Source organism: Mus caroli, unplaced genomic scaffold (assembly GCF_978045245.1).
Source record: "Mus caroli unplaced genomic scaffold, Mus_caroli_1 scaffold_17, whole genome shotgun sequence".
Classification (NCBI taxonomy): domain Eukaryota; kingdom Metazoa; phylum Chordata; class Mammalia; order Rodentia; family Muridae; genus Mus; species Mus caroli.
In genome coordinates this window covers 47,003,795-47,014,714 of record NW_028227272.1, presented here as the reverse complement: position 1 = coordinate 47,014,714, position 10,920 = coordinate 47,003,795, and positions in this window count along the sequence as shown.

Sequence of the window (10,920 nt, the reverse complement as noted above, 5' to 3'; positions counted from 1 at the left end):
AAGGGAAGATATGTATGGTGCTAAAAGTTCATTTTAGGTCATATGGGGCCATGTTATGTGCAGACATTTGACCAAATGTATTTTGGGTATCACTGTAGTAAGAAACCCAAGAGAAACCACAGAACAAAGGAAAGTTTCTTTTGGCTGATGGTTTCAGGGCTTTGACCTATGATTACTTGACCCTGCTACTGTTGAGACAGAACATCATGACAGGGAGGACACTGTGGAGAAAAACTCTTTCTCATGGCGGATGGAGAGCAAAGAACAAGCAAGGAACAGGCCAGGAACAAAGTATATCTTTTAAGACCTTACCCTCAGTGACTTGCTTTATCCTGTTAGGCCCCACCATATGAAGTTCTACCACCTTCTAACAGTCCATTAAAATACAAATCTATCATTGGCTTATCACTGATTCATAGAAGAGCGAGCCATCAACCTGAATCTTTAGAAGACATTTCAAATACACACCAAACCAGATGTCTGTGAGGGTATTTTTTTTTTTTATAATCTTAACATCTGAACTGGTAGACTCTTATGAATGGTCCTGACCTGTGTGTGTGTGGGGGGGGGAGGGGTTCATCCAATCGTTTGAAGACTGGAATAGCACAAAAATGCTAAGAGAGAATTCCTTCCAGTTGATCTGAAACATTACTCTTTCGTTGTTTTTGGACATGCACCGTTGCTCTTCAGGCTCTCACTTCTTCTGACTTGGACTGGAATGCGCCATTGGCTCTCCCAGGTCTACAGAGGTTTGATGGCAGATCTTGGTACTTCTCAGCATTTACGATAGAATGAAACAATTCCTTTAAAAGTTACTGGTGTAACATGGAGGAATCAAGGGAGAACTGACCTGGATGTCTCCTCCTTGAAGAGTAGCTTTCACAGTATCTGAAGATGCTACACAAGCTGCCAAGGGAGAGAAGCAATCAATAATCCTTACTAAATATAAAGCTTGTGAACCACCACAACAGTATGGCAAGATATCCCCAGGGGTGCAATAATGGTGTTTATATCTTGAGGGCAACCAACAGCTGTCTGTCTATGACTTATGGTCTACTCACCCAGAGGGAACTCATGCCTAGTACTATAAATCTAGCCAACTCCTTATAGTTGGTAAGGTCATGGACCCTAAAGAAAACCAACTACTGTCACTTTCCTAAAGTATTATTTTAACTGCACAAATGCTTATCCTTATGCCCACAGGAGAATGTAGCTCTTAACCTCATGAAAGAAAGTTCCTTTTACAGCAGACAGACACCATTACAGAAAGTCATAGCTAGTCAAAACAGCTAGCTATGGGGCACCCATCCCCAAATGACACATCTATAACACCTTCTAAGGTTCATGGGATATGATGAAAGAGGGAGTAGAAAGATTATAAGAGCCAGAGGAATAGTACATCTGTTGTGAGAAAATGTCTCCTATATATGACAGAGAATCTGTGGAGAGGAATTTTAATCTAGCAACATGGCTGCTCTGGCTGGAATATAAGCACGCCCTTCATACACACTTTTAATCCCTAACAATGTAGGTAAAGTTAGTTTGTAGAAGGAAGCAACCATGTTGGATACTGCCATCTAGTTGAGGGCGGACAAAGTGATGAATCAGAGAAAGATTTGACAGAATGAGTCAGAGATAGACCACACCCAACACTTAGGAGAACAGTGCAGAAAGGAGAGGCGACTTAAGAGAGCAATGCAGAGAGAGAGGGAGGGAAGGCAGTTTTGCTGGGTCAGTTTTACAGAGACAGGTTGAAGGTGAAAACAGAATGAGCCAGAGAATGAAAAGGAGCCAGAAGATTAGAACAAATTGCTAGAGTTAGTTTCAGGCCAAGCAGCGAAATTCAGCCAGAAGCTAAGAGAAGCCAGTTTGCATCAATCAGCTTGGAGAGGAGTTTGGGCCATAACAGATGAATTGAATCAGCCAGACGGAATTCTAAAATAACTAGAAATGGTGAGTTTATTCATCAGTAAGCCTGTGAGGTGGCAGTTAAATCAGGTGAATAAAGGTTACATTTACAGATCTGCATTAAGGTAGTCTCCAAAATGTGGTCTCCTGAACAAAACCTGTGTAATGGAAGTACCAACTGACATGCCACTATGAACTGGGAAAATTTCATAAGACCTTAACACTGGTTCAGAGCTATAGGCAATCAACAGCTGCTAAGAGAACCAGTCTTCGGCAGGGATGAACCTCCTGATAGGTTATTGATCCCAGCCTTTAAGTCAGCCTTAAACATATACATGTGAGCAAAACCAGAAAGACCCAGAAGACTATTTGTATATTTGTGTGTGGATACACACACATATATAATGATAATTAAATAAAAGGTATTGAATTTGAGAGGGAGCCAGGAAGGAACAGAAAAGAAGTTAGTTGGACAGAAGAGAGGAAAGGGTAGAAATCATATAAATACAGTACTCATACATGAAATTATTAACAATTTTGTAAGTGTGTGTGTTGTTATTGTTCTTGCTTCATTTCTCTGGGGCAGCCCTGTCTAACCCAGGTGGAAAGTCAAATAGTTGTTAGAATTGTACATTTGGACAGGAAATATTCCAGACAAGTTTACTGTCTCCGACTCTCCTCATTGGCTAAAAAGAAGTACTGTTAATGATTTACTTACAGCTGTGGGCAGTGAAACACAACAGATGATGCCTCAAGTAGGGAATGTGTTTACAGAAGGTCAGAGTTAGTCAGTCTCTTGCTGTTGAGGTAAGCCAGTCATGACACTAAAGCCCAGAGTCTTTCAATCTTACTAATTTATCATCCCAGACTTAGAGTTCCTTAACATTGTAAAATTTCTGCTACACTTTCAAATGCCAAGTGTAAATCCTAAACAACATAAAACAGAAGGCAAAGACCAAGATTAAGAATCCAAATCATACGGTAAACAAGTTCCCTCTAAAGTAAAGACATTATATACTATAATTCCATTTCTTGATTGTATGGGAAAGCATTTTTAAAATAAGTTTTTGTTTTACTGTATTTTTTGGAACAGAGTTTCATGTAGCCCAATTTTGGGCTCAACAGATGTCAGAAGATGACCTTGAACTCATGAGTTGTCTGTCTCTACCACCTAAGCCGTAAGACCACAAGCCCAGTTCACATATTTCTGGGAATCAACTCTAGGGCTTTGGCCTAGGAAAGTATTCTACCGACTGAGCTACATCCCTGTCCCGGAAAGTGATTTTAAATTGGACACCTGGGCTTTGAATAAACTGATAAGAAATAATTGGGGTGGTAGGTAAATACTGGGTAGACAGTGATTGAGTGGACATTTCATGATATGTATCTTTTCCCCAATGTATTCCATATTCTTTTATTCCAAGACATTTTCTTATTTCTGAGATTCTAATGTAATTACCTTTCTCCCTTTCCTTCCTCTAAGCCCTCACACAAACCCCTCTCTGTTCTCCTCCAAGTTCATGGCCTCTTTTTTCCTCAGTTGTTATTACATGCACATATGTATTTATATATGTGCATATATACATATACACATACACATATAGAAAGATATCCCTAAAAATAACCCGTTGAGTCCATATAATGTTACTTGTATGCTTTTGGAGTTGTTTGGCACTGTACAACCATTGTTTTCCTCTTCCATGGGAGGACCGCCTCTCCTACTCCCACTTTTACTCAGTTACCTGTGGTCTTAGCATAGGTTTGAGGCACTATGAGTCTTTTTTGGTCCACTTTAGCATGTTATTCGCGTCATTATTGTTCAGCTCACATTTATAAGGTCAAGATGGTCATGTGGGTAAGACTTTTACAGGTATAGCTCCTGATGTCATCAGGAGACACAATCTCACAGAAAAATAGTTTTAATGACACCAGATGATGCCAGGGAATGGTGACAACTCACAGTCCTATCTGGCTATGACACCTATGAATCACATCAATGACCAGCATGGCACAATAACCCTATGGTTCCAGTCGTGGCATATATACCTTGGTGGTAACCAGCATCTCTCTCATTTTACTTAAAATTTGCTCAACAAGAGGGATACCATGCCTGGAACTGTAACCCTGGCTAACTAGTCAGTGATAGTGAAATTGTGATTATTGAAGAAGACTCTACAACTACTAGTTTACTAAACCAGTATAATCCTCAACACCAGATTACAAACACGATGCATATCCTAAAGGGGATCTTTGAGGAGGTGCATTTGAATGGTAGGATGAAGGGGGAGCTGTATGAGAGTTCACCGAGGAACTCCCAAGAAGTTTGGAAGCACAGCTAAAGAGTTTTACTAGATTAGATGACCGTAACAACTTTTATATGTTTTTAAGGGAGGGTAGAATTGCCCGGTTCAAATTAATGTTCCGTCTTTGAGGTCTGAAACATGCCATTCTGCCCAATCCTCACTCCCTGCCCCCCACGACTCTTTGAGGGAACAAGAGCAGTGCTGAGTGACAAAGGCTACAGCTTTATTTGACTTTTCCTTATTAGTGGACCAAGTTGTTTCTCAATTCAGTTTAATTTGAGAGAGATGGTCGGCAAGGTCTCTGGGCAATTGAAAAATCTATTATGGAGGTGACCCTTTTGATATAGCATTACTTTAACCACCATTAAAGGGAAAAGGGACCATCTTCCCAGTTTTCACAGCAGCCTCTGCTTGGAGCTGTGAAATCTATAATACTCTATAAAACAAATGGCCGTGTTATATCAGAAGCTGGCGCAACTCTGAGAGAAGCTTCATAAAAAATCATTTGCACCAGCCTGGAAGGATAAGACTTCAACTGACACAGACACTGAAATACTTCAAGACCCTGCGCCATCAGAGAATGCTTAAATTATCTTGAAAAGACATATCTTATTATGTCATAAAGACTGGCTTACCTACGTTATAAAGAAAAATGCTCCAGAAAAATGGTGGTGAAATAAGTTTTCTTGTATGCTGCATTGGCTTTCTGTTTCTTCCTGATCCAATATCTAGAAAACATCATTTCTCCAAGTCGTTCAGAGTCAGTGATTTTTTTTTAAATCTGGGTCCTAAGACATCCTTTTTGTCGTTGTGTGTTTTGTGAACATCACCTTCTTTACCTGCTGGCATTATGAACAGTCCAATTTCATTCTCTCACTGACAGGTATAAAGGTGGCAGTCTCTTCTTTCACCTTCATCTTGGCAAGAGTGTCAGGATTTGTTTCTCTTTGAGTTGACATCTGTATGTTTGGAGGAAGAGGGGGAAGATGAACAACAAAATCTGGAAAGGAGATAAAGAATGTGGTGCTGGAGCATGGACCTGGGAGCGGAGCAATCAGCAGTGCTGCCAGCTGTGAGAAGTTTCTAATAAGGAAATTAGAACATGATCATTTCTGGCTATGTGACTCCAGTTCTAAATAGGTTTTACAAATAGATTGTGATTGAGCCTGGAAACACAAACAAATTGGCTTTGTAGAATAAAGGCTGAACTACATTTTGGTTAAAGAATTAAAAATGCTTTTGTGGGAAGTTCTCTGGGAGAATGGGGGCTATTTTAATGACAGCATATGCATTTCAGAAACAAGCTGGCTCATGTGGGAAGCTGAGAGCAGGGTCTAAGACTAAGTTCCCCGCCCCCCATGGGATTCCTAAAATAACACAGTATTAAGGCTAGGGGCTACATATCTGAAATTTCCTGTCTAGATTTGGGAAGAAGGTGTTGAGGTAGTGCTTCAGATCAAATACTTTTCTGAAAGCATAGAAACTGAACTTGAGTTGAGAGCTCCAACTCCCATGTTACAAACCAGACAGGCATACTGGCTGACTACCCATCTTTTAGGAGACAAGAAAAGGGATCCCTGGGTCAAGCATATGGCCAGCTCTGAGTTCAGCGAGAGACCCTGACTCATAAATAAAGTAGACAATGATTGAGCAAGACATATGAAAGTTACTGTCTCCAAACATACACGGCCACACACACATTCATTCACACATGCATGTATGTATGCATCACACACAACACATATATGCAAAATAAAGATAAGAAGGAAGAACAAAGTGTGGGTGCTTTGGTCCTTCTTAGAAGGAGAACAAAATACTCACAGGAGCAAATATGAAGATAAAGTGTGGAGCAGAGACTAAAGGAAAGGCCATCCAGAGACTGTCCCACCTGGGAATTCATCCCATATACAGTTACCAAACCCAGACACTATTGTGGATGCCAACAAGTACTTGCTGAAAGGAGCCTGATATCGCTGTCTCCTGAGAGGCCTGCCAGAGCCTTACTAATACAGAGACAGATACTCGCAACCAACCATTGGATTGAGTGCAAAGTCCCCAATAGAGGATTTAGAGAAAGGACTGAAGGACTTGAAGGGGTTTGCAACCTCATAGGAAGAACAACAATATCAACCAACCAGATCCCCCAGAGCTCCCAGGGACTAAGCCATCAACAATGTAGTACACATGGCTCCAGCTGCATATGCAGCAGGTGATAGCCTTGTCAGGCATCAGTGGGAGAAGAAGTCCTTGGTCCTATGAAGGCTCAATAGATGCCCCAGTTTAGGGGAATCAAGGGCAGGGAGGTGGGAGTGAGTGGGTAGGTGGAGAAACACACTCATAGAAGCGGGGGGTGGGGGGGATGTGATGGGGTTTTCTGGGAGGGAAGGAAACTGGGAAAGGAGATAACTTTTGAAATGTAAATAAAGAAAATATTCAATTAAAAATTTACATGAATAAAACTACATACTAAAAAAAAAAAAAAAAAAAAAAAAGGAGCCGAGCGTGGTGGTGCACGCCTTTAATCCCAGCACTCGGGAGGCAGAGGCAGGCAGATTTCTGAGTTCGAGGCCAGCCTGGTCTACAGAGTGAGTTCCAGGACAGCCAAGGCTACACAGAGAAACTCTGCCTCGAAAAACCAAAAAAAAAAAAAAAAAAAAAAAAAAGATATTGGAAAGAGAGGCACCACTACAATACAGTATAGCATTTGCCCCCCCCCCAAAAAAAGGCAGACCTGGAAACAATCCTATTAAGCAAATTAGGCCAGTCTTAGAGAGACAAATATGTAATTTGTGGACCCTTAGAGTTTATGTACAATCATAAAATAATGTATGTATGTATCACCCAGAAGTAGAAGTAAAATTGTCTAGTGGGACCAAAAGGACTAAAGAGAAGGGAAAGGAGTATAAGAAGAATGGGGAGATACATGCTCAACATGCAATGTATTCTTGAACAAAAGTGAAGAAAATTAAATTTAAAATATCAGAAGCTCAAAACATAATTGCTAATTATAGCACCAATGTCCCTCAGATAATTCTTTTGTCTGTAGACAGCCAGGGACAGAAGTTGTTCAAGCTCTTCCAGTGCTTTCTCCCTGATAACTATTCCTGTCACATTTCCTGTGAGTCCCCCAAGGACTCAGTACAGACTCCTCAACCTCAAAGGAGAGTCGGCACCAGTGGAGCTGCGAAATTTCTCAGAAGGTTCAGGTTCTGCCTCAGACATCCCAAAGCCATTTGAAAACACCAAAGACTTTTCAGTCAAGATAAAAGGTTGTTAAGTGTCTGTGTGTTCAAGCTTATACTTCACGTGAGAAGATTAGCTTTCCCTGGGCCAACTCTCCTGGTTGTTACAAGCAGGCTTGGTTTTGTGTGTTTTGTGCTTCACACATCGAGGAAATGGATCTGTTGATTAGAGAGATGCTCCCCTGCTCCCTTTCCAAGTCTATCAGTCACTGGCTAAGGCATATCAGCTATTGAGTCCAAGTCAGCAAAATCCCACTGGTGATAGTCAGTTTGTACATTTGAAAACTGTGAGACAATTGAATACTGTGAGACCTGATACACATTGCAGTAGACACTGGGTTGCAGTGTGGAGATTTAGGCCCAAGTCGCACATAGTACATTTGATTGTCTCAAGATGCTCACAGGGCAGACGTACATCCTATGCAAGAACCATACTCCCCTGTTCTGACTTATCACATCCTGAGTAGTTGTTTGCTCGTGAAAGAAGAGTCATGTATAGTCAGTCTTCTTCCTTCTTCTTCAGATATGAATGTGCTTGCCAATTTCCCATGTCTACTTGCTTGGGATAGTGGATGCACAGACAGCATGTAAAACAATGTTTTTGGATATGTCCATGGGAATGTTTCCAGAAGAAATCAACCTTTGAATCAGTAGAAGGACTAAAACCAGGCCACACTCACCGCTCCATACCCTACAGCCTATGGGGGCCAGAATGGTTCTAAATGGCAGAAGGGGGACAGAGTCTCAAATTCTTCTTGAACTGGGTTGTTAATCTTCTGTTTGGGGGACAGCAGAAGGTCTTGGGTGTATATCAGCACCTGCTACCTCCTCTCACCATCAGACACAAGTCTCTGATTCTCTTGCTTGCAGATGGTACGTGATGGGGTTTCTCAGCCCTTAGAAGGGCATAAGAGAACTTTCAGGAATGAAATAATCTTTTAAACTAATCTCTCGTTCTCTGTGCCCCACCTCTCTCTCAGAGAGAAGGTAAGATACATATATATATATATATATGTATATATGTGTGTGTGTGTATATATATATATATATATGTATTAGGCTTCAAGTCAATGAGAAAACAAGGCTTATATCTATACTTGGGGCTCTGGCCCTACTTTGCCAATAAAATCTTAAAAATTATATAGGTAAATTAAATATTAGCTAAAGGGAGCTTGTGTTTTTCTGACATTTTTATTTCAGAGATAATTTTTTCCATTTCTGATTCAGCTTTAATGGGTATTTAGCACTAACATTTCAGTCTCCTGCCAACACCTGTGCTGTCAAATATATAGAAATTTACAAACAAATCACCAGGTGAACTCCTTATTTAAAGTGAACACTTAACTGAAGTCATTGTGAAAACTTCCGCTCTCCTTAACTCTTCCACTCAATAACAAACCAGGTTTTTTTTATCGTATGGTTTTCTAAGTAGAAAAACATTTCAAGGTGGACATTTTGTGACCTAAACTATAGACATCACTTTTCTACATACGGGTACATCTCAGTAAGTCATACATGACAGAAATGTTGTCAGGAATATAGGACAGTGAGCATGCAGACGTTGCCTCCTGTAGTAGACAAGGTTCTCTAAAGAAGTAGAATTGTCAGGATGTGTGTAGACATCTCTATCTCTCTATTTACCTACTTATATTTCAGCTTATCATCTATCAAGAGATTTATATTAATGTATTAGAATTGGCCTGAGTGGTTCTGGGGAATGGTGACTCTGAAATCTGCACTGTGGACCGGAGACCAGGGCCAATCTGCAGCTCAGCTCCAAAGTTGTGGCTGGCAAAATCCCTCTCGCCCGGGAGGTACTGCTCTTTCTCTTCAGTCAAGTCTTCACTGAGTGGCTGAAATCACCCCCATTATGGAGACAAAACGACTTTTCTTGAAATTGATGGATTTAAACTGGAGAGATGGCTTAACAGTTCAGAGCCTGTATTGCTCTTGCAAGAGAATCTGAGTCCAGTTGCCGGCACCCAGGTTGGGTGTTTTATGTCTATTTGTAACTCTACCTCCAGGGAATCTGTCACTTTCTTAGGGACTCTGCAGGCACTTTCAGTTGCGCACACATGGACACACCTGGTCATACATGGGCACTCACAAGCATGCATAGATATAATGTAAAGACAATAAAAGCAAGTCTTTAAAGGTAAAATAAAAAATAGCTCATCTTTTCTTTTAAAACATATTTCCATCAAAGAGCTCTCTAGGGAAACATCTGACCAACTATTGGGGCATGTGTCTGCTTTTCAGTGCCAAGTTGACACATTCAGTTAGCCATCACACCAAGCACCTGGGTCCCTTGCATTCCTTGTTAAACAGACTTACGACTTTCTTTCTCAGAGATTCAGAGTCTAATTTCCAATTATAGAGAACCCTCAGACAGGGCCGGATGAGGAAGCATCTCTGTCAGAGGGCGTCCCTATACTTCTCTGGATGTGTTCCTGTAAAAGTCATGGCCTCACCTACTCTACAGATGGTGAGAGCAAAAGCCCATAGCCATGAATTGGCTCATCTAAGACAGATCACATTAGTATTTTAGCCCAGATCTTCCAATCTCATCCCAGAATTCTTACTGCATAACATATTGCTCAACATCTGGAGGAAATAAAACTTTCTGTGTTGAACTCCAGGCACCTTATCAAACCTTTCTAAAGTCTAAAATGAACTAACAGGATTTTCCACCAAATGTAACAACCTGATCCTAAATGGAAAGATGAAAAAAAAAATCTGAAGAACAAAATAGCAACAAGGGAAGACTCCAATCAGTACATCAATAGAGGCAATTGAAAGCCACAGTCAGGGAAGCAATGTAGTGATGACAAGCCCCTGGGATAGACTTCAGAGCTCACCAAAGTCATGACAGAGATACAGATACTGTGAGGGAAAGCCAGAGCCCAATAAATACTGCTAAAATGGCTATCTGTGTGAAGAAGAAAAAATAGTTTTCTATACATAACACATTTAGAAATAAATCCCATATGGACCCGTATGGAAACAATATTTTTAGACTTTTAATTATCATATCTGTAGACTCATTTAAAAAGCCACTGTCATGAAAAGGCAACGTGGTGTTGACAAACAGACCACTGGAAGCCACTGACTCAACGACAGAGGCACATTGTGTGGCAAGCATACGCTATTAATGAATGCTGCTAAAAGTGACAGTTCATGTGAGAAAAAAAAAACTTCCTACACACACCACGCTTAGAAATAATTCTAGATGAATTTCATGCAGGAACTGAAATTTGAAATGTGCCATAGAGAGTTTAAGAGAATATTTTTATAAGTGGGGAAAGAAATACTTCTTTCATAAGGCAGGAAAAGAACAAGCTGTAAAATAGCATCATAATAAGAATATTAAGCCAATATTTATTGTGCTACCCTATACATTTTGTGATGTTCTGCGTGCATAAGTGATAGTAACTCAGATGATTCTCATGAAAAGTCTATGAGGCATT